At 44.8% G+C, this 23,997-nt stretch overlaps 1 protein-coding gene and 1 pseudogene across 1 annotated transcript in view; one reads left to right on the top strand and one right to left on the bottom strand.

Annotated features, from left to right (window-relative positions):
* Window positions 1-23,997, bottom strand: part of CGNL1 (cingulin like 1) — a 161,840-nt gene that overhangs the window by 125,184 nt on the left and 12,659 nt on the right. The window lies entirely within an intron of this gene.
* LOC116589810 lies at window positions 1,398-2,045 on the top strand (annotated as a pseudogene).

Raw genomic sequence — 23,997 nt, 5'->3', positions numbered from 1 at the left:
TTTTTTAAGATTCTACACGGTCATTTGTGAGAGAGAGAGAGAGAGAGAGAGAGAGAGCGCGCGCGTGCGCGTAAGCAGGGGGAGTGGCAGACAGGGAAGAGGGAGAAGCAGGCTCCCAAATGAGCAGGGAGCCTAGTGCAGGACCCAATCCCAGGACCCTGGGATCATGACCTGAGCTTAAGGCAGACACTTAAAAATACTGAGCCACCCAGGAGCCCCTTACCCCATAATTTTCAAGTAAATCTGATTTTCTCCACTAAATCTGAAAAGACATAACCATGATAAACTTCACTCTTAGTAAGAAAAGGACTGTACTTTATCTTTTTAGCAAAGGAGAAAAGAAACTGAAGCCACACAGATGCATCACATTTAGGGGCACCTGGTGGCTCAGTCGTCAAGTGTCTGCCTTCGGCTCAGGTCATGATCCTGAGGTCCTCGATGGAGCCCCGCATCGGGCTCTCTGCTCCGTGGGGAGCCTGCTTCTCCCATTCCCAGGGCTGTTCTCCCTGCTTGTGCCTTCTCTCACTCTCTGTCAAGTGAATAAATAAAATATTTTTTAAAACTGCATCATGTTGGGGCACCTGGGTGGCTCAGTCGTTAAGTGTCCGCCTTCAGCTCAGGGCATGGTCCCAGGGTCCTGGGATCAAGCCCCCACATTGGGCTCCCTGCCCGGCGGGAAGCCTGCTTCTCCCTCTCTCACTCCCCCTGCTTGTGTTCCCCCTCTCTCTGTGTCTCTATCAAATAAATAAATAAAATCTTTTTTTAAAAATGTATCACGTTTAATACAAGAATTAAAGGTCATGCTCATAAGCCATGATAAAATTAGGGTGCAGAGGTTTAATATTTTGAAAAAGCAGTTTTACTAGGTTCTATTTATGGTTTCTCTAGAAGTTAACAAAGCTTTTTGCAGGTCTTTAACAAATAACAACAGATATATTTAGACTGTATTTATTTTTTCCTCTCTCTCTTTTAATCATTATGGAGCCTTCTCATATTCCAACCCTCCCACCTCAAGGCACACCACACAGACACACACACAGACACACACAAACACACACACAGTACACACACAGACATTACAGTGTGAGATGATATGAGAGCGAAAGTGATGAGAAGGGGCCCATCCCCTTCCATCTACTGACCAAAAACCAGATGCAGGGAGTAGAAGAGAAAGAAGATGGCTATCTGCCCAAAGGACGAAGTGCCATTTGGTTCATAAGCAGAAACCCAGGGTTCCTGTCCAGTGGTGATACAGACATGTCCCACATCAACAACAGAGGAAGATCGACAATTTCCGGAGTGCCTACTACGGATCAGGCACTACCTAGGGCCCTCTGCATAAGTTCACATTTAACCTTCCTAACATTCTTGTCAAATGGGAGAACTGAATTCCCAAGATGGCGGACCCACTGGGATCCATCCTGAGCCCCATGGAGAAGCAATGCAGCCTTGGGGACCAGGAATCTCGGTGCAAGGCCTGAGAGCAGGCCACAACCTGGAGACATTACCGGAGCAAGAGAAACAACAAAATAAATGACGGAGAAAGAGCTGTCAGATTTCATCCAAGATGTGGGCCGATCAAGAACTGTCAGCTGATGAACTAGACAGAAAGGAGCATTCTACACGATACGGTGGGAGGGGCTGGCCTGACATTCTTCTCCTTTGGGAAAGATGATGAGTGTCACTATGTCACGACCTTCCAAAAAGGAGTCTACACCCTCAGATGAAGAGCTGGACTCCCACCATCGTGGGGAGGAGTGGGACCCACAGAAGGTGGAAGAGACACAGAAGCTGAAGAAGCTGGCCCAGAGGCAGTGAGAGGAGGCAGCCCAGCAGGGGCCCGTGGTTGGGACTACAAGGACAAGTACAGCCACCTCACTGGCAAGGGGAGCCAAGGATACAGCGCACATGCTGCAGTCCGACAAGACCTACGTGTACCCATGGCCGACAAGAGGGATCCACACTCCACGGAAGAGGCCATGAATGAGATCCAGGCCAAGAAGTGTCTGTGGCAGAGTGGGAAAGAGCTGCCACCTACTTCCTAGGCATCCTGGGTCCCTCGGAGAGGTCAGGGGCCAGGGAGGGAGAAGGCTGCTGCTATTAGAACCCATTCTGGGGCCCCACCTCGGCACCACCTCCTAACAGCTGTCACTCAGGCTGGGGGAGGCTGGTGTTTGCTTAGTCACTGTTGGAGCTTAGATATGGATGTGGTAGGGACGCTGGTGAGTGCGTGTGTACACATGTGAGTGTGAAATGCACAGGTGAGTCTGTAATGTGCATTAATCTTTCTCCTTGCAGTTTTCTTCCCCATGGAGCTGGGATTACTTTACATTCAATAAACACTGTTTGACAACCTCCCGCCACCTCCAAAAAATTAGAAAACTGAACAAGGAGCTTCAGTAACACGGACAAGGTCATAAACTAACAGATGACAGGACCTAGACTCTGAGCGTATCTGGCCCATCCCACTCCAAGTCCATTTGACCTCTTCACTAGACCCATGCTACCTCCCAAGCTCGCAGTCCTCACTCCAGAAACAGGGGAGCCCCCCAACTAGGGCATGATTCCACTGAAGTGGTGAACTCTTGCTGGTCAGAACCCCCCCACCTTCTGAACTAAAATACCTTTGGGGCTGATGGCTTGTGCCTTTAATCTTCCAGAACAGAAGGAATTATTGCCTCCTGTCAAGGGCAACGCCTTGACGCAAGGCAGCATACAGTAAAGATGCTCTGTAGGGAACTTTCTGTTCCTAATTCTCTCCCAGTAGTTTTGTTTCTCAGACCAAACAACATCTTACTGGGATGTCTCTACATGTTTCTCATAAGAAAAAGAACTCCTGGGCTCCTGGGTGGCTCAGTTGGTTAGAGGACTGACTTAGACTCAGGTCATGACCCTGGAGTCCTGGGATTGAGTCCCGCATCAGTCTCCCTGCTTAATGGGGAGTCTGCTTCTCCTTCTGACCCTACCCCCTCTTGCGCTCTGTCTCACTATCTCTCTCTCCTTCAAATAAATAAATAAAATCTTTAAAAAAAAAAAAAAAGGAAAACAACTCCCCAGTTAGACTCAACTCAGAGCGGTGCCTACTCTTCAGTCTAACAGCGCTAATGGTCCTGGGACCATTCGATCCTTTCTTAAAATTCTTGACTAAGCACAGGACATGGCACTAATGTCAACTCTGCCCCCAGCCCCCAGCAACCTGGAAGCATCCTAGATTCTTCCTCTCCCTTAGGTACCACACTAGTCAGTGACTCCTTCTTGCCGACCTGCCTCCTAGAGCATCTCAGCTGTTCTCCCCTGTTCCTGTGCTGGCGTCTTCATTTGCTCCATTTCTCACCTGCATGTCAGCAAAAGTTTCCTAAATTCTCTCTCAGCCAAAAACCTTCTTGTTTTCCTCCAACCCGTTCCCCACATGACCCTGATCTCTTCAAGTGTGACCTTTTCAAATCTGTCCACTCATTCGTACTTGGGCTTAAAAATTATTCAATGGTTTCTTCCTTTACACTGAGGATAAACATACTCCTTGGTATTTTTTTATTCTCTCCTTAGCATGGTGTACCAAGACCGAGTCCCTGACAATCTTGGGGCTACCTGAGATGCCCCCATGCGGGACTGAGGGTCTCCATGGCTCCCACGAGCTTGCCTGGCAACCCCTACTCTTCACAGGCCTCACCTTCCCGACTCCCCCAGGTTTCCCGCCTTTCGTCCCCTGTCCACCCTTCCCCACACATGTCCCAGTGCTGCCTGGGCCCCCTCACTGCGATCGCCCTCTCACTTCTCCTCCTCCCCGTTACAGACTGCCAGCTCCTGGAGGGCAGGGCTGCCCTTGAATCTGTCCAGTGTTTGATTCCTAATGGCCCTCGGTGAATGCACACAGTGACCTACAGCTGGGGGCTGAACGGCAATTTCGAGAGCATACCCCTCCTGAAGAAGTACACCCCGCCTGTGCTGACTGGTCCAGGGAAAGTGCCTCCAGAAGTCCAGCCCTGGGAAGACCGCCCAAACTTGGCTTTGGGGCTTGAACGTCTCCTTTCTGAAGAATCAGTTCTGAGAGCCTAAAGGGAACGACTGGACGGTCCCCATTTGAGAAAAGAGATCTTTATCTCTGAGGGGGGCACTCAAGATCAAGGTCTCTGTTGAAGGAAATGAGTGCAGCTTACGAACGTATGTGTTCCCCATCCCTGACATTTGGGGCCCCAGGGAACCCGACTCTGCTTCCCTTTACCAAAATAAACACAGAGCAGGGAGTGTTCTGTCCTCAGTTGCTCTGGGGAAACAACTTGGGATGAACTATTTTCTTTCTGAGTATCCCACCTGCTGTAAGATCTCAGCACCACACACATTCTTAAGCAGGCCACTTAACTCCCACCCCACCCTCGCGGCTCCTAGCCTTCTGAAGAAACGAAACAAGTAAGAATACTTTCAGAGGGGCGCCTGGGTGGCTCAGTGGGTTAAGCCGCTGCCTTTGGCTCGGGTCATGATCCCAGGGTCCTGGATGGAGCCCCGCGTCGGGCTCTCTGCTCAGCAGGGAGCCTGCCTCCTCTCTCTCTCTCTGCCAGACTGTCTCTCTGCCTACTTGTGATCTCTGTCTGTCAAATAAATAAATAAAATCTTTAAAAAAAAAAAGAATACTTTCAGACACGGAACTCACTGTCAAAACCCCTTATCTGAACTTAGAAATTTAGATATCATCCAAAGGGACCGGTGTTTTCAGTAGCAAAAAGGCTGTGCGTGACTCGAATGAGGTTTCTGATGAGAGCTCAGCCACACTAGGCCGCCTTTTCACAATTATTTCCTTGAAGATGTTTTTGGGTGGTGAGACTAGAAGCAATTCAGAAAAGAGAGCAGATGCGAATTTTTTTTTCTAAAAACAAAGAAAATATTTGCTCATCTTTGCTTAAAAAAATAAATAATAGATCCCAGCGTTGGCTAAATTACAACAAGTGAGTCAAGACCTCCTATGGGGCGCCTGGGTGGCTCAGTGGGTTAAAGCCTCTGCCTTTGGCTCAGGTCATAATCCCAGGGTCATGGGATGGAGCCCCACATCAGGTTCTCTGCTCAGCAGGGAGCCTGCTTCCTCCTCTCTCTCTCTCTGCCTGCCTCTCTGCCTCTGCCTACTTGTGATTTCTGTCAAAGAAATAAATAAAATCTAAAAATAAAAGAATAAATAAAAGAAATAAATAAAAAAAAAAAAGACCTCCTATAAACACTAAACCTTAGTTCTTGCTGCCAAATGTCTTGAAACTCCTCGTGCCAGGAGGAGGCCATGCTGGCAGCCCCCACTCCAAACAGCAGGGGCAAATGACAGGGCTCTACCATCAGTAGTCAAATGATCCAACGGCTACCAATTCTACCTACCGTCAGAAAGATAGGAGGCCCAACCCTCCACATGTCCTGCCAGCCGACCAGAAATGAGACAATGAATCCTAGTATCAGTTAGTACAGAAGCACCAAGTAGCTGTTTGGGAAGTAGTCAATCTTTTGATGTATAAATGAATGCAAGAAAGAGCATTGGCTTCAGACTGTCCTCAAGGCACCACATAACTAACCAACCATCAGCCCAATACGCACGTTAATAATCTTCTGGATTCACACAGCACCTCCATGTGACTCTCTCACTGTGTTCTCATGTCCTAGTAGGCATTTTAGAAGATGTTTTTAAAACCGGCCACCACCTGGTTTCCTGGTACTCACTCTAGGCCTGTTGCTCCCACCTTCAAGGCCCTGCCTTGGTCACTAAGCCCCAGTCCCTTGGCAGTGGCTGCAGAACAAGTCCACAGGAAGTCCTGGGCTTTCTGTAATTCCACAGAGAGGTCTAGGCTGTCCACCTCCTTCCTTCTTGAAATCCTTCAGTGGCTTCCCACTCCACTGCCATCACAACAAAAGCCTGAAGATGACTGCAAAAGCCAGCGTGCTCTGCACTGCAACCCTACCACCTCTTCGAAGACGCTCCCCTCGCCAATCCCCCTTGCTGTTCCCAGAACACTCTGAAGGGCCATGATGTCCCTGTATCCTGTCTCCTTTTCCCAATGCTCTTCCCCCAGATAGCCACTCTCCTTCTGGCCTCAACTTCTTGTTGGCCATCTCATAGAAAAGACCATCCCCATAAAGTAGTATTCTCCCCACCCCCCAACATCCTCACAACCCACCTTATCTCACCAGATTGTCCTTCTGAACTCTTATCACCCACTGATAAGCCTTCTTTTGTGTTTACTGGCTTCTCCTCCAGAGGATCTCCCCCACCTAAATACAAGCTGCCAAGAGCAGGATCTTTGCTTTGATCTCCTTGCTAAGGCTACCACCACATCTTCAGGGTTAATGTAGGGTCTGGTGCAAAGCTATAAATACGGCAGTTGGCAAATCTGTACTGAATGAATGAAAAGCATTTGTATTAAATGTGAAATGCGGCCCCACAGGGTTAAATAAGGCCAAGGCCTTCTAAGGGCTTTCAGGCCTTCTCAAAACCCTGGGGAAGGGGGCAGCATCTGGGCTGGGGGAGGGGAACGTGGAGAAAACACCAAAAAAGTCAGATTAATAAGCCATCTTCTCCGGGCACCTGGGTGGCTCAGTAGGTTAAAGCCTCTGCCTTCGGCTCAGGTCATGATCCCAGGTTCCTGGGATCGAGCCCCGCATCAGGGCTCTCTGCTCAACAGGGAGCCTGCTTCTCCCTCTCTCTCTCTGCCTGCCTCTCTGCCTACTTGTGATCTCCCTCTCCCTCTGTCAAATAAATAAATAAAATCTTAAATAAATAAATAAATGAATAAATAAATAAGCCACCTTCTCACCATCCCTACCCCACATCTCTTCTCCCCTCCCCACTAACTGAGCTCACCACCCACCCTTAAACAGAAAGAGCTGAAGACTGTACATGACAGAGGAGAGAATGCTGCAGAAACAGAGAACCATGACAGAGTCTGAATAGGAGAATTTTAGAAGAGGAAAGCCCTAGCTGGGAGCAGGAAAAGCAAGGTCACATTTCCCAAATCAGAAGCAGGGCCAAATGGCCGCTGCAAGTCCGTGACCCAGGGAAGTGAGACACGCCAGCCTGGGTGCGAGAAAGAAAGCCCGCCCCAGAGATGGTGGAAGCAGTGGTACTGATGTTGCCGCTGACCCCAGAGGTCAGGGGCTGGGGGAAGGAAAGAACAAAGGCCCAAACTTGGTAACTAACACGGATACAACACTTTACAGTTTGGAAAGCACCAACACCACACAACTTTACTGATGCGCATAAAAAAGACCGGGAGGCAGGCCGCATCATTTTACGGGTAAGGAAACTGAGGCCTTGTCTCAGCAAGCAAGCAGAGGTGGAAATCTGGGGGTCTCAGGGCTCTGAGGACTCTCAGCTCTTGTAACCCCTCAAATCCAGACAAACAGTCCTTGAGCCCCCTCTCAAAGCATTTCATCCATGTTACCTAACAGACTATTTATTCAAAAGCAGGATGCCCTTCCTGAATTCCTCCAGGGATTTATTCAATGACCTCTTGACTTGACAGAAATCTGGTCTTCTCTAAGCCTTCCTCAGGTGCTTGAAACCTGAAGAGACCAGAAAGAAATCAAACCCAGGCTTCTAAGACCACTGTCTCGGGTTCTGCAAGACCACAGCCAAGAGGTCAAAACAGCAGAATGTCTGAACAAAACTGCCACCGGAAGCATTTCTATGTGAAAATGCTCCATCTGCAAAAACCTGCTGTAAGGGCCCAGATTTCCCCAGAAGTCCCTCTAAATATCATGACCGTAGCTCTCATAGAAACCTGGTCTCTGAAAATCCCGGACTGGTTCATTGGATTTATTAGAACTGCATTCTTCGGGGTGCCTGGGTGGCTCAGTGGGTTAAAGCCTCTGCCTTCGGCTCAGGTCATGATCCCAGGGTCCTGGGAATCAAGCCTCGCATTGGGCTCTCTGCCCGTCTCTCTGCTTACTTGTGATCTCTGTCTGTCAAATGAATAAAAAAAATCCTTTAAAAAAAAATGCATTCACTTCAAAATACTGCACGTTCTATTAAAACTGAAAAACACTTCATGTTCATAAGTCAATGATATTGCCGTTCAGCTGGTGAGCTGGTAGATGCAAAATTGCCTGGGTGGCTCAGTGGGTTGAAGCCTCTGCCTTCGGCTCAGGTCATGATCCCAGGGTCCTGGGATCGAGCCCCGCATCGGGCTCTCTGCTGAGCGGGGAGCCTGCTTCCTCCTCTCTCTCTACCTACTTATGATTTCTGTCTGTCAAATAAAGAAATAAAAAAAAAAAAAAGAAAAGAAAAGGAAAGAGGGGCTGGAATTTCAAGAGGTCCAAAGCTGGGCCCCTTCAAACTGAGCTGGGAGGCACGCTGCAGAACTCCCAGGTTCTTCCGCACTTGACTGGTGAGGACGAGCAAACGGCCCCCTGAGAAAGCACTGGGAGGAAAGAGACGTGTCTAACAGTCTCAACCAACACCTCAGACTGCATGGAAACGGCTGGGAAGTCAAGGCTGACCGCGGAGCACTGGCCCAGGGCGCTCCCCGGGCAGCACACCCATCTCAGCTCTGGGTGCCAACCGGAGCTGTAGGAGGCCCCCTTTCCTCAAGAGAAGCCTCAGAAAGGGAGTGGGTGGGTGTCTGGGCTCTGGGCTGTGCATCTCTTATAGAAGGGCAGGAGGAACCCACAGCAGAAGAGAAAATGTCAGCCCCGGGGCAGAGAGGGCTCTCTCTCCAGACATGGGCACTAAACCTCACGGCCGCGTTCTCAGGCTGTTTCTCTTCCTTCTGTGCAACGTCACCTCCATCTACATAGACTAAGTATTTGCCCGCCTGTCTGCAGCCAGCCAGATGTTGCCTTTCAGGGACTGCGTAGTTCTATAATTACTTCCAGGAGAAGCAAACACTCTTGAACCACTGGGGTTTGCCATGGAATTCACTTTTTCCCACAAAGGGGCGTGGGTCTTCCTCTGGCCCCCACTCTCAGTGGACCAACAATGGGGTAGGCCACCCAAATCAATGCAGCCGATGAAACCTGTTTTGAAAGAAACTCCTTGGTCTCAGTGAAGAGTTCATTCATCTCCCGGCTTTTGCTTAACAAGGAACTTGTTGTTGTTGTTGTTGTTGTTTTAACCCCGTATTTCTTGGAAAGGAGCTTTACTGTTAAGGAAGACTTTTAAACACATTCCCATTAGGCCATACTTGCAAAAACAGTATCATTTTCTTCACAGCGGAGTCTTGGCCTAAACGCTTCCAGGAAACCAGCGTGTTGTCCCGGGCTCTGAGGAGGGGCGTCAGCCTGGACGACGAAGCGAAGCTCCGTGTGAGTCAGGGACAAGCTGGTCTGGCCAAGACCACCTCTGAGGTTGCCACTGAGAAGGCAGACCCCCTTGCCAGGAGCTGGCAATCAGGGCTCCTGAACAGTCACTTTCCAAAAGGTCCCCTCACATCGAGTCCCTGGCAGGCACTGTGGAAAACTAGAGCCTACAGATGATAGCAACAGATCCCATGGTGGCCTTTCCTGACATCATTTGAAAATCACCTCCCATTTCTTCTGTAGATTCAGAAAAGTGAATCCTTGCATTTTCATTTGGTCCTTGGATTTTCATTTGAAATAACAATGCATGCAGTTGGAATTTCAAAGGCCTCCTATCCACAAACCCGTCAAAATATTTGAGCCTGTGGCACGAAAGCCCTGCACAGAGGAGTGGGAACCCCCTTCTCGGTGGCTGGGACAGAGCGACCAAAAGGTGTCTATGAGTAATTTAATACGATGCAGGAAAGGCAAAGGCCAGAGGAGCTGGAGGCTTCCGTGACACTGTGCGTTGAACCTGCTAAATACTTACGAAGCTCCTACTCCGCGCCAGTCACCTAGAGATGCGGAGGCCTCCACACAGCAGGACTGTCAGGGTGGGTTCAGCTGCTCATGAATGAAAACCCAAAATAATTTTTCTTAACTGGTAAGAAACAAGTGAGGAGCTAAGCAGTCCAGGGGAGGTATCGTGGCATCCTGGCACGTGGTCATGAGGGAGTGGGACTCCTCCTCCTTTATGCTCTGCATGCTTACAGCCTGGCTTCCATCTCCGCGGCAAGCTCGTGATCCACGATGGCTAGCGGATTTCAGCCATTGTGTCCATGTTCCAAACAGCAGGTAGGAAGACAGAGAAAAAGCAAAAGGATGCACTGTCTATACAAGTCAGTCTCTGGAACGTTCCCGTACGCCCCACACAGAACACTTCACCTTTCGCCTACTAAAGCTTAAGCGCCTGGCCCCATAGCCAGGTGAAAGGGAGGCTGGGAAGCAGAATCTTTGGGCTCGGCACATTACTACACCCAAGAAAAATATCAGGTTTTTTGGTTACCAAAGAAGAAGGAGAGGAGAGATACTGGATATAAAGCTGGCAGTCTTTGCCACAGAAGGCAGAAAAAGAAAATCTGAGGATGAGACAATCCGGCGTCCTATTACGTTCAGAGAAGAGCTAATAGTAAAAAAAAAGAAGAGGTATGAGAGATGAAGGCTCAAGTGATATTATCCCTCAGGGATGACTAAAATATTAAGTTGAAGATGCTAAATAAGACCAATTTTCTAGGGGCGCCTGGGTGGCTCAGTCGGTTAAAGTCTCTGCTCAGGTCATGATCCCAGAGTCCCGGGATCGAGCCCCGCATTGGGCTCTCTGCTCAGCAGGGAGCCTGCTTCCCTTCCTCTCTCTCTCTGCCTGCCTCTCTGCCTACTTGTGATCTCTCTCTCTCTGTCAAATAAATAAATAAAATCTTTAAAAAAAAAAGACCAATTTTCTAGAACCATCCACTTTGGATTGAATAGACTTCACGAGACATTAAAACTGATAAGGAAATTTCTTCAGCATTCTAGAACTGTGGTGTTATCAGAATCACTTGGAAGCCTTTTCAACAAGTCCCCAAGACCCCTTTTGGAAATTCTGATGGATGGGTTAGAGTTGAGGCCTAACATTCTGCACACCTTCAGGTACGCAATCTGGGTAATTCTTCTGATGCGTAGTCTGATTCAAAAACAATGACTTTAAAAAAAAAAAACAAAAACAAAAACAATGACTTTATCCAAACCCTCACTGAAAACATGGAAAATAAAAAATAATAATAATAATAAAACATGAGAAGACAATTTAAGACAGTCATGTGACTTGTCCCCAGTCCCTATCAGTGTCAGGCAGAACCAAGTGTAAAAATCTCTGTCTCTTCACTCACAATCCAGTCCTCTTTTACCTGAAGTCACCCCTTCAAGGAATTTGAATTTGGGCCTCCAGACTGCTGGACACAAATAATCCAACCATCTAACTGGTCAGCCTACCCAGGTCTTCTGGCTGAAGGGTCACAGCTTCCAAGCTAAATCTAATTTCCATCTAAATCATCCTTATCTGGCCACCAGCAGACATGGCACAACCAACCGTCTGCCAGAATCCCTACCCCTGAGGTCAGACCCAACACCTTCAGAACCTCGTGCCGCCATGCACGCCCCCTGATCAGGGGGGCACACGGAGTGATTTACAAAGGGGTATGTGGACAAGTGCGTGAGCCTGGATGTGTCTATATATTTGCATGTACATCTCTGAGATCTCAAAGACCCAGGGGAGGAAGGCTCAAGGGGTTACTCAGGATAGAGGACAGAGGCTGGAAACGATCCACGTTTCAGTCAGCATCTGAACACGATCTCTTCCTGTGTTGGGGAATTCCCCATGTACGCAGAAGAGCAGAAGAGGGGCAAAGTCCACCACCAGCTGGTAAGAACAGAAAGGCCAAAGTATCATCACTGCCCCCATGAGGCGGGCCTGTGTCCCCAGGGCGGTGTGGCCCAGGCGGCAGGTGGGCCCACTCGGAGCGTGGCTGTGGCCCTACCTCCCCAGCTTCCCTTGGTCCCAGACCATTTCTACAGGCTGGTTCCCACCTGCCCAGCAATTCTGTGAGCCTTACAATATCTTAGATCTACAAGGCCTAGTTTCTCTCACTCAGTGTTGACCTGTGATTGATGTCCTCATGGAAAGAGGGAGGCCTCGTTCCCCAGAGTTCCTCAGGGGTAAGTGGAAAACCTGAAATGGTGAGAAGGGAGGTGGGATTTAGGAAGACCCTCAGGCAAGGCTACAAAGAGCCACATGCAGAGACATGAGGGCACAGGAGGGATTTGCTTCTGGTGGGAAACTCGGGCTTCCCTTGGTGTCCTCTCTTTCTTCCGTTCCTCTCTTCTCCTTTCTGGATTCTGCCTTCCTCTCTTACCGACAGACAGGTATCCATCTCTCCTCTTTCTTGCCTCTACATCCAAGAAATCAAGGTCTCCCTTTTTGACTAAAAACTGAAACTCAAAAATACCTCCTCTGACACTTCTGACTCACAATTTGTGCTTGGAAACACCAGGAAACATGCAGAAACAGCCTTTGATGAGGGCGGAAGAAAAACAAGGGCCAACTGGTACATTTACAGCAGATAATCCCAAATTTTAAATGTATACATCATCTGATCCAGCAATTCTACTTTCAGTAATTCACCCTAGGCAGAAGAATGATACAAATACAATCCTAAATGTATAAATATTTGTATACAAAGTATTTATAACATCTCGAATGCCCATTAATTGGAAGTAGGCTAAACTTATATATATCCACATTGCAGAATACCAGAAAGCTATTTAAAAAAAAATTATAGGAGCACCTGGGTGGCTCAGTTGGTTAAGCAGGCATCCAACTCTTGATCTCAGGGTCATGAGTTGGAGCCCAGTATTGGGCTCCTCGGCCAGTGCCCCCCAAAATTTAAGCTTAAAACTTAAAAAAAAAAATGTTATATACACAGTCACAGAAAGTATCAAGATACATTCTTTTAAAAAGCTATCAGAATTGGGACGCCTGGGTGGCTCAGTGGGTTAAGCCTCTGCCTTAGGCTCGGGTCATGATCTCAGGGTCCTGGGATCGAGCCCCGCATCGGGCTCGCTGCTCGGCAGGTAGCCTGCTTCCCTTCCTCTCTCTCTGCCTGCCTCTCTGCCTACTTGTGATCTCTGTCTGTCAAATAAATAAAATCTTTTAAAAAATAAAATAAAATAAAATAAAACTATCAGAATAATATATTTAGTTTTAGAGTAGCCCTGTTTCTGTAAAATAAGATATGTTTATAAAGTTACATAAAAATCAAAAAAAAGTTTACCAAATTCTTCAAGAGTTGTTATACCCAGAGGTGATAAAATAGGGGATTTTGAATTTAAATCACACATTTCTGTAGCACTTCCATTTTGGTTACAAACAAGTTATTATTATTGTAACAAACAAAAAATAAATAGAAGCAGGAATGGCTTTTGAGCATGCAGAACAGTGATGCTGGGAAGTCACTGTTTCCTTTCTAGGCAACACACAGCCTGGGACCCAGCAGCCAACATATAACATGGTTCACCATCAGCTTCCTCCTTTTCTTCTTAAACACAACCCTGCACAGTTGGAAATCACAAGCCCTAGCCCAAAGCCAAGAAGAAGCAATGACAGAAGTGTGAGTTGCTGTGCAAGCAAACAAGGTATCAGTTACAGGCAATGATAGAAGGACCACAAAAAGCAGTCCTATGGAATAGAAGCAAATTTCCACAGCTACTTACTGTAGGAACAAGGAGACTTAGGTACCTAGAGCCTCTAACGATATCTCCACATGAAAGCAGCCCAAGTGTCTATTGATAGATGGACTGATAAAGAAGAGGTAGTATACACACACACATACACTCCTGAATGTATTTTAGGTATATACCTAAAGTACAGGTATATACCTATATACAGGTATATACCTATATATATATGCACACACACACATACATATATATACACGCACATATGTGTAATGGAATATTACTCAGCCATAAAAAAGGAAGAGCTCCTGCCATCTGTGACAACATGGATGGATCTAGAGGGCATAATGCTAAGTGAAATAAGTCAGACAAAGACAAATAGCATATGATTTCACTCACATGTGGAATCTGAAAAAAAAACCAACAAACAAAAACCTAGAGTCTTAAATAATATAGAGACTAGTGGTTGCAGAGGAGAGGTGGAGGGGGGAGGTGGATGACATTAGATAAAGGTGATGAAGAAGTACAAACTCCCAGTTATAAAATAAGTTATGGAGATGAAAAGTACAGCCTAGGGAATATGGTCAATAATATTGTAATACATATGGTCACAGATGGTGACTATACCTATTGTAGAAGGTACGGAATTGTTGAATCACTAAGCCGTACGCTTGAAACTATGCAATACTGTATGTTAACTAGTTTTCAATAAAAAAAGAAAATGTAAAAAGACATCTTCACATGATAAATAAGACTAATAAGAATGAAAATGGTAAACTTAATTAGTGTCTAGGTTTTAGTAATTCAGGACAATGTGTCCCTACTGAAATTTTAATTAAAAAGCTAAATATTTAGCCTTATCCCTTAAAAAAATAAACTGCAGAAATCAGGAATATGAACTAATATGAAATATGTAATTGTCCAACATATTCTATAATTAAGCTATTATTTTTAGTTAGGTTGTATTTTCTGAATAAAGTTTTATGAACCCTGGGGTTTGTTTTTAAAGACGTTAGAGTAAATATTCACTGTCCTTTTTATTTTTAAAGATTTTATTTATTTATTTGACAGAGAGAGATCACAAGTAGGCAGAGAGGCAGGCAGAGAGGGGAAGGAAGCAGGCTCCCCGCTGAGCAGAGAGCCCAATGTGGGGTGTGGGGCTTGATCCCAGGACCCCAAGATCATGACCTGAGCTGAAGTCAGAGGCTTTAACCCACTGAGCCACCCAGGCTCCAATTCTCACTATTCTTTAAAAAAATTTTTTTTAATTTGAGTATAGTTGATACACAATGTTAGTTTCAGGTGTACAACTTAGTGATTTGATAAGTTTATACAAAATATTTATCATTCTTAAAAGTTATTCCCCACGCACGCAAAATTAACTTATACCCACAAGAGAGAATTTACTGCAGCCTAGCAAGCTTCAATAAAGATTCCATACCTTTGCTCTTGAGAGAAGACCAAGAAATCTCTACTGATTGTCATGAAGATCCAAAGTAGATTCAATATTATAAAACTATATATTTCTTGGGGCACCTGGGTGGCTCAGTGAGTTAAGCCTCTGCCTTCAGCTCAGGTCATGATCTCAGGGTCCTGGGATCAAGCCCCACATCCGGCTCTCTGCTCAGCAGGGAGCCTGCTTCCGCCTCTCTCTGCCTACCTCTCTGCCTACTTGTGATCTCTGTCAAATAAATAAATAAAATATTTTTTAAAATAAAAAATAAATTTTTTATAAAGACTATATATTTCTTGTGTATTTTTTTTCTACTTTACCTCACCCCCAATGCATTTTTATGGGCAACAAAACTTAGTCCTTGGTTTTCAGGAGATGAAGCATGGCTTCAAAGAACAAGGTTCCACCTTTCAAACCAATGAAAATTTCAGCCAATAATGCAATTTATTCAGTTATAGACTTTAATTAGGATTTTGAGATTAGATTCAATGTTCAAAAACAACAAAGAGTTGGATTTCATGCATTTGAAGAAAACAGGACAACTGTTAAAATATGACGCCTATGCACCAAAGAATGACGTATTCTCCATTCAAAGTGTTGTTCTCTGTGCATGAGTGTTCAAGTGGGTTAAAACAATAGTAGTGTGTGTACCATTGCAATGGGGAAAACAACCCGTCAGTTTAATTAAACTCCATTTACACCGGGACATGAGCCCAGTTTTCCAACATGCTCTGTTATTAGGTGTAAAATAAAACTTATTTTTCAAACATGTTGTATGGGAGATGGCTGCCGTGTGGGTTACACTTTCTCATAGCACACAGGTCCCCTCTGGATGTGTACAGCACTTCCCAGCACCACAGTACCCAGGGCATGGCAGTGCATAATAAATGCTCGCTTCCTTTCCTTTTTCCTTCTTCCTCCAAATAAAATAAGCAAATGGCAATATGATGTACCCTTGTAATATCATTAGGACTCTACTCCCGGGCAGTCCATTCATTGCTTTCTTATTTCATTATATGGGCACCCAAAATGTCCTCTTTAACAGTATCTTGCTTGTGCAAAACAACTCCAGTTTCGTATTTAGCATACCCATGCATACACATATGTGGTGGAGGAAAGAGAAAATATACCCAAATATTAACACCTGTCTATCTTTATGGTAGAAATGGAAAGTTTTTAATTTTCATCTTATACTTTTCTGTGATGTGCCAAATGTTTTATAATAAGCATCTATTGATCAAAAACCAAATCTGATACAACACAGTCCCCCTACACACTCACTAGAGGACTAAAATGGAGATGATATACAACACCAAGCATCGACACTGGAACCACTGAAACTCACACTGTCAGGTGGGAATGTAAACTGGTAAAGCCGCTTTGGAAAGCTGTTTCATGGTATCAACCACAGCTCCACAAAAAGGAAGACCCAGCAATTCTGTTCCTTAGATATAGAACCAAAGACCCAATCTACAAGGCGGTACCTGGCTGACTCAGTCAGAAGAGCACCCCACTCTTGATCACCAGGTCTTGAGTTCAAGCCCCATGTTGGATGTAGAGATTACTTTGAAAAAAAAAAAAAAAAAAGAAAGAAAGAAAGAAAAGAATGTACATACAATACTAAATAAGACTTTTAGGGCACCTGGGTGGCTCAGTGGGTTAAGCTGCTGCCTTCGGCTCAGGTCATGATCTCAGGGTCCTGGGATCGAGTCCCGCATCGGGCTCTCTGCTTGGCAGGGAGTCTGCTTCCTCCTCTCTCTCTCTCTGCCTGCCTCTCTGCCTACTTGTGATCTCTCTCTGTCAAATAAATAAATAAAATCTTAAAAATATAAATAAATAAATAAATAAATAAGACTTTTAATAACAGTCAAGAAATACAAACAACCCTTTTGGGGGTTGATGTTGGGTCCCTCAACAGTAGAGTAGATAAATCAATTACTGAGGTACAGTCAAACAATGAAATATACAGTGAGAAATATAGCAATGTATTTAGCAATGAGAAAAAAGAAATGAATGCTAGTGAAAATCCGTGCATGAATGTCAACATAATGTCGGATTAAAAAAAAACCCAGACACAAAAGAGCACACTCTAGGGGCGCCTGGGTGGCTCAGTGGATTAAAGCCTCTGCCTCCGGCTCAGGTCATGATCCCAGGGTCCTGGGATTGAGCCCCACATGGGGCTCCCTGCTCAGCGGGGAGCCTGCTTCCCCCTCTCACTCTCTGCCTGCCTCTCTGCCTACTTGTGATGTCTGTCTGTCAAGTAAATAAATAAAATCTTTAAAAAAAAAAAAAAAGAGCACACTCTAAATGAATAGGATTCCATTTTTATGAAGTTGAAGAATGATCAAAATTTACCTATGGTTAAAGAAAAAATAATTACCTATGGTGATATAAACAGGAAGGTTGTCATCTGTGTTGAGGAATGATGCCTGGGAGGAAGTGAAAAGTTCTATTAAACCCTATACACTTGGGATTGCTATACTTTTCTACCTTAAAAAAACTAAACCAACCGGGTTTGCACCATAGCTCTAACCACTTACTAGCTATATGGCCCCGGGCAAACTCTCCACCTCTCTAGGCTGCTGTGTCTACATCTGTAAGTGGGGACAGACACAAACACAGCACCTGCCTGGGGGGAACGCGTTGGGAATGGAAGCAGACAATGGCCGCAGTGTCTACCATAGCACACAGCATGAGGACACGGCCGGATACCCAACAACCATAGCAGAGGTGATCATCTACTGTGGTCTCACTAGGGTGCCAGGCACTGCCCCTGGCTTTTAGCTCTCAGTCACTCTGGAATACCATCTCCCCCAGTGGGGGCTCGCTCTCCATCATAACTCAAGGCCAAAAGCACAGGCAGGAACCCAGACATTCAGAAATTGTCTCTGTAGAAAGAACACGAGCCCCAAGATATATTTCAAGAAGGGTGAATCACTAGTTATGCTGCTGCTGAGATTTCAAAGAAAGGAAACTGGCAAGAGTCACACATGAGGACTAAATCCAGGCCATTGAAGAGAAAAATGACTGCAGCCTCTTTTCTCAAAGCAGTAGCTGCTTCCTGCAGGAGGAGAAAGAATATTTTCTTCCAGGGGAATAATTCATTTTAAATTACAGGGTCATTTGGGAACTGAGAGAGCTCATCTTTCTTCCCTAAGGAAAGAGGAGACAAGGAACTCTCTGTAAAGTTTTTCATGTTGTTTAAGCTCAGTTTTTAAGCGGCTGCCTTCGACTCAGGTCATGCATGATCCTGGGGTCCTGGGATCGAGCCTGGAGTTGGGCTCCCTGCTGTGCAGGTCTGCTTCTCCCTCTCCCACTCCCCCTGCTTGTGTTCCCTCTCTCGCTCTCTGTCAAATAAATAAATAAATAAAATCTTTAAATAAAAGTTGTTCATGTTGACTAGCTAAATCTACTGTCCTTTCATGTAAGTCAGAGTCACAACTAAAATAGTGTATAAAATATATTCTTACCGTGTAACATAACTGAAAGTGCTGACCATGAAGCAAGGAACTCAGAGTACATAGATTATTGTAGTTAAATGAAACACTATCAACACCAGTAGAAAAGTCTCTGGTTTACAAGATTAACTGGTAGATTTCAGAAGGATTCAAATCTCATGAATTTTTACTTCAATTAGTTTTTCATTTACTTTCAACTGAGAAAAGACAAAGACAAACTACCTGGTTTTGAACCCAGTCCCACTACTCACTAACTTCATCATTTTGGGTGAGTTACTTAATCTGTCTGTGCTTTCCTCAACTGTAAAAATAGGAAAATAATAGGGTTATTATTAACGACTAAGTGAATTAATAGGCGTGAAGTGCTTAAAACAGTGCCAAGCACTACCAAGCACCACAGAAGTGTTATGACCCTAATGTTTATATTTTCTGAAATAGATGCAGATTTCATCTAAAATTATCAAATTTAGGAGAAATGGGCTGGCTCAGTCAGGACAGCATGCGACTCTTAATCACTGGGTCATGAGTTCGAGCCCCACATTTGGTGCAGAGATTACTTAAAAAACAAATAAATAAAATTATCAAATTTAATCACACAATTTGCAGCTATAGGATAGACTGTCTGAAAACCAGAGGAGGATGTATACTAACATTATGTAAAGTGAGCATAACCATTTGGGTCTGTAGGGATCCACACACACGCGCACACAGACTCTCTTTCTCCTTCCCTGCTCTTATACTATTCTTCCTTCTGCTCTACCTCTTACTTCCTCCTTCTTTCCTTTCTCTCTCTCTCTCTCTCTCTCTCACACACACACACACACACATACATAAGTAATTTAAATCAGGTCCACTCTAGAGCACGATGTACCAATGATCTCAGGATCTTTGGATCCCCAAATAAATCCCAACAAAGATGTGAAATACTACTCTTCTTGCAAATATTTCTAAGGATCCATTACAAAAACACACACTGAAAAGGTATATTTGCTTCTTTTATTTCAAAAGCCTGCTGGAAATTTCCAAGGCACATTTGAGCCACAAAGCTGATGGGTGTTCAAACATGGACTTTTTTCAGTCTTAGCAGAAAAGGCCTACTAAAATTTTACATTTTCCTCCAATTGTGAGCGCAGAAAGCTTTTCATTTTATTCCAAAGGAAATGATCTTACCACAGTTCAACGGTATCTTTATTGTCTGAATAAAGTGGGCATCCGGTGGCCATTACGGAGAGCCAAATGCTAAAACCCAAGGGTATAAAAGTTAAAAGCAACTTAATGGAAATGTCAGTTACAACATTCTTTCTTTGATTTACAAGAATCAAATTCAGAGAGAGCCCTCAAGCAAAGGACTTATGAAGAGTTTCAGCACAACATAATGAAAGCACCCTACTGCCCCTTCTCCCTGCCCTTTCCAATATAAAGACTTTTCAATATTCATATGCTTTTGCTTTTCCACATGGCAGAGAATTCTACTCGAAAATACTACTACATATAATTCTTTCATTTCACCAATACGCACATCCATACTTTTCTACTAATACTGACCAATCAAATAGAAAATCCCTATCTCACTATATTACCTGCTTTCTTCCTATAATCAGAGTGACATAATTAATTTTCTGATTTGTTAGTTTGGAGTATCAAAGAGCCTTATTTTGCTTACAAAAATAATTGCTCAGTTTAGGCCATCCAGATACCTATCCATTGAAGCCACAACTATAAACACAGCCAACACATGATTGTGGTTCCTGTCTTCGCCCTACCCCTAGTTGTAAAAACCTTACTCAGCTTTATTATTCAGAACCTGGCGCAGTAGGCTTCAGCTTGAGATGAATGATGAACAGAAAGTTGCATACTCAGATTGATTTTTAGCAATGAATTGGATTCTGGGAGCTCAAGGAAATAGGAGGAAACAGAAGCCATATTTTATTTTCAAAATTAATTTCCAGCAGAATCGATTTTCTTGCTGACTTGAGCTGCTAAGTTGGGTTTTGGCAATTCATAAAGCTGCTTTGGGTCTTGATCTAAATATTCATTCATTCTTCAAATGTATGTTTGATTCTACTATGTGTAAGGCAATGTGCAGGATACTAAAGGAGTTTTTTTTTTTCTTTTTTTTAAATGACCCTGTTTCACTCCTGGACTTTTCCCCTTCCCCAGCCAATCATACACAGCCAAATGGCACTCCCATCCCCTCAGAATGCCCACGTTAGGATCCTGGTTTTTTCTCCTTAAGCTCCTGCATACACTAATACCTGTTATTTTCTTTTTTATTATAAAGGTACTTCCTACAGTGATTTTTATAAAATTCAAACAGTCAAGAAGGACATGAAATGAAAAAAGAAATTTTCCTTCCCACGAAATAACATGTTTCTTGGGACTTTTCACAGAAATTTATCTTCGTAATCAAGAATTAAGATTTAAAAAAAAAAAAAATGGGATCTCAGGATACATATCAATGCGCCTTGCTTAAAAAGGAAAAAGAAAACTTACAGTATATTTTGTGAATTTTTCTTTATCTGTACTTACAGATTTGCTTAATTCCATAATGTACTAATATATTTAACCAGTACACTCTTGGAAGATTCTTAAATTATTTCCAGTGTTTTGCTATTATAATGCTGCAATGGATATCTTTGTATGTTTACCAGCACACTTGCGCAGGTATATCCATAAGATAAATTCCTAACCGTGCAAGGGTTGAGTCAGAATGTACACATTCTTAATTTTGAAAGATCATCTTGTGGCCAGCACCACTGGCTGCCTACAACTGCCCTTTTCCCTCGGCCAGCAAAGCTCCAGTTTCGACCCCTCTCCTCTTCATACCCATCTGCTTCAGGAAAGACTAGGCCTCTACTGAACCCACAGATTGGTCTAAGCGAACCACGGGAGTCCACTCTCCCATGCAAGTCATCAGTTCGGGGTGGCCATCTGACCCAGTTTTGCCAAAGGGGGCAGGGGGTCCTAGCAAAGGTTTCCTCTGCTTTCTTCTTTTCCTGTCCCAGGTCATCCCTATATATGAGCACACAGGTTGGAGCAGCGGCAGCCACAACAGGACTGTAGGAGAGATGGGCTCAGGAACAAATCAAACACTGAGGCTGGCAAAGAGAAAAAAGGAAATGCATCTGGGTCTTCCATTAATTGATGCCCAAACTGCCCTACCTTTGGGCTTCTGGTTTACAAGAGATAATAAATGTCTTTACTATTTAAACCACTTTTTAAATTTTTTAAATTTTTTTATTAGCATATAATATGTTATTTGCCCCACGGGTACAGGTCTGTGAACTGTCAGGCTTACACATTTCACAGCACTCACCATAGCACATACCCTCCCCAATGTCCATAATCAGCCCCCCAAGCAACCCTCAGTTTGCTTTGTGAGATTAAGAGTCTCTTATGTATTTAAACCCCTTTTAATTGAGTTTTATTTACTTGCTGGTGAAGGTATCCCCACTGCCAAACCACTCCCCAGAAAGAAGTCCACTGGCTTTATAACCTACCCATGGTGCATGGGAGTGTCTCATCTCCTCACCCCCTTTATCCCCGTCTGTTCTCAGGGCATTCTCACTCAGTGGCCAGTCTTTTTTTCCTTGGAGAGCCTGACAGTTCATTTAAAAAGGACACCCGGCAAAGAGGTAATACAAGGGCTGACTCCTCTTGGCCAAAATTTCATTGTGCTCCTCCCAAGGCATTGCACTGAGGCATGAGGCTGAGTTGACTCCTTCAGGAAAGCAGAGGCTGCCATTACAGGGCTGGGATATGCTGGAGCCTTAAAGCCAGTTCTCTGCTGGGCTGAGACAGTCACAGGCATGTAGAAGGACAAGCCCTAGACTGGGTACTAGGATCACCTCCTTTGGATCTGCTACCTATGAGCCACTTGGCCTAAGAGAAGTCACCTAGCCCTCCTGAGGCCTGTTTCTTCAGATAGAAAAGGAGGACTCTGGAAACGAAGGCCCAGGGTCCTTATAAAGATGAGACAGCATGCAAGAAGGCCCTGTGTCACTGCCTGGTCCACAGCGGTCACTCCCGTGGACCTATACTGAGAAGGGACCCTGCAAAGGGTAAGCCAAACCTCCGGCCTCCCTGGATACTTTGGCTCTTTGTCCTCTTTGCTCTACCTGTTGCTCTCTTGCCATCAATGTGGGAGCAGATCAAGTCACGACTACTGACCAGAAGGAAACCCAGTGCATCCCTTCTGCCCCTCCCATAGATATTCGGAACTCCCAGGAGCACCAGCACAGTGAATGAATACGAAATGGTATCCAGCTACCCAGGAGTCAGTGCGTGTCAGGCTAGTTTATAACTACCAAGGCCTAGGGTGGTAGCTGGACAAAACGTCTTTGATTCTTCACCCAGCTGGCCTAGGTTCCACAAGCTCCCAAGACACTGGTTTTCCAGGTTCTCCCATGCTTCACTCCACTATAATGGAGTAACACAATCATATTCTTCATCATGTGACTTTACAGTATGTCCCACTAAAATGGACCAAGCTCGCTTCCCCACCTGACTGATATGGATTTGGCCACGTGTTTGTCGTCCAATGGAATGTTGGCAGAACATTTGGAAGTTATGAGCTAAAGTCTGAAGAGTCATCATGCATTTCCACTTGACATCTTACGCTATGGTGATCCGCCCCAAGATGCACATGCACTAGGTAATTGCTGCCCCTTCAGCCTGAGCCCCAGAATAAGAAACACGGAAGAGACCCGAAGCCAAATGGAAGCCTGGCCCAGCCAAGGCCAGCATGGGCCAACCTGACCACACCCAATTAACAGATGACCAAGTGGGAAAAATCAATGTTTTTGATTGTGAGGCATGGTGATCTGGGGTTGTTTGTTACCCGGTATGAATATGCAACAACAGTTAACATAACCACTGTAAGAGCAAAAAAGACAATTATAAATTTGCCTGGTACATATTAGACATGAGATAATAAAACACGTGCACTTATTGTAGGGACAACTTACTTCATTCATCAAACACGCAGAGCATTTCTATACATGTGGCACCATGCTGGCCCACGGGGAGCTGAGAAAAACAAAAAATACAAAGGCAACCAATTCCTGCCAGCGTCTTCTTAGTCTAGCAAAATTCCAAGGTCCCTAATCCTACTGAGGTAAAGAGCTCTGGGTTAACAAAGCTTCTCTCCACTTCATTCATTCATTTATTGTCCGAGGTTAAATCACAGAAGGGATGACATTCAGCGTCTGCGCACATAAGTGATCCTATCTATTTACTGACGGAGGAATCTACTTTCTTCTACAGATGTACTATTTAACTAAAACACAAAAAGGGGAAGTTATTTTTGTAAAGACAGAATTGAAGTTATTTTTTAATGAGCTCCTTTGTTCTATTAATTTTTCCTTATTCATTCAACCTATATTTACTGAGCACCCATGATCTGTGGCGCATGAGGCAGCACACACAATTCTCAGGCCCAAGCCTTGACTGCTGAGGTGCAGTCACAGAGAACAAATGAATTATTTATAAGTATAGTTCAGGGGGGCACCTGGGTGGCTCAGTGGGTTAAGCCGCTGCCTTCGACTCAGGTCGTGATCTCAGGGTCCTGGG

The sequence above is a fragment of the Mustela erminea genome, chromosome 5 (genome assembly GCF_009829155.1).
Source record: "Mustela erminea isolate mMusErm1 chromosome 5, mMusErm1.Pri, whole genome shotgun sequence".
NCBI classification, from domain to species: domain Eukaryota; kingdom Metazoa; phylum Chordata; class Mammalia; order Carnivora; family Mustelidae; genus Mustela; species Mustela erminea.
Note: the sequence above shows the minus strand (reverse complement) of the source record. Positions and strands in the feature narration are given on the sequence as shown.